The 1,058-nt window shown below is 35.1% G+C and overlaps 1 pseudogene across 1 annotated transcript; it reads left to right on the plus strand.

Annotated features, from left to right (window-relative positions):
- The first annotated feature begins 440 nt into the window (after positions 1–440).
- On the plus strand, positions 441–758 carry LOC308338032 (large ribosomal subunit protein eL42-like; annotated as a pseudogene). The gene has a single exon. The product of its transcript is annotated as a large ribosomal subunit protein eL42-like (transcript).
- Positions 759–1,058: the final 300 nt, after the last annotated feature.

Raw genomic sequence — 1,058 nt, forward strand, 5'->3', positions numbered from 1 at the left:
ATCCAACACAGAATTTATATTAAATCCAGTTAATCATCAATCAAATATGAGGGTAGAATAAAGATGTTTTCAGAAATGTAAGATGTCAAAACTTACATCTCATGCACTATTTCTCAGAAAACTGTAGGAAGAGGCATTCCTCCAAACTGAGCAAGTCAAATAAGAAATAAAATATGAGATTCTGGAACAGGGCATTCAACCTAAATGCAGTGAGGAAATTCCCAAAATGACTATGCAACAAGCCTGGAAAGAAACAGGTCCAAATTGGAGAAGTTCAGAAATTTCCAGAGAGAATTCTCCAAAAAGACAAAATTGATGGCATACCACATGTGCTTAAATACATATATCAAAAGAATAAGAATTAGCAGAAAGTGTGGGTATAAATCAACGATAAATATATATTTTTAAACTAACATTAAAAAAAGCTGTCTGAGCCTATAGTGCTCTCGCAAACATGGTGAACTTTCCTAAAACCCACCAGACTTTCTGCAGGAAGTGTGGCAAGCACCAACCCCACAAAGTGATGCAGCAAAGATTCTCTTTATGTCCAAGGAAAGTAGTGTTATGACAGGAAGCAGAGTGGCTATGGTAGGCAGACTAAGCCTATTTTCCGGAAAAAGACTAAAACTACATAGAAGATTGTGCTGAGGTTCAAATGTGTCAAGCCCAACTGCAGATCTAAGAGAATGCTGGCCATTAAGAGATGCGAGAATTTTGAACGGGGAGGAGATAAGAAGAGAAAGGGCCAACTGATCTAGTTCTAAGCTTCATATTTTGTTATATTATGAAGACAATACAATCTTGAGGTTGTGTTAAAAAAAAAAAAACCTAACAAAAAAGAAGTGAATGACTCTAGGGAAAGCAAAAAGATGTGCAAGATAGCTTTGAATAAAATTTACATGATAATCATAAAAAATGCTAATATTGACCTAATCAAAATTCTAAGTTCATCAGAAAGAAATGAACCCAATCAGAAAGATGGGTGGAAGACTGCTTGGAGGACCTGATAAAAGAATGATAAATCTTTAATTTCCACCAACGAAAGATCAATAGATAAT

This window comes from Martes martes (genome assembly GCF_963455335.1).
Source record: "Martes martes genome assembly, contig: scaffold_131, whole genome shotgun sequence".
Lineage (NCBI taxonomy): Eukaryota > Metazoa > Chordata > Mammalia > Carnivora > Mustelidae > Martes > Martes martes.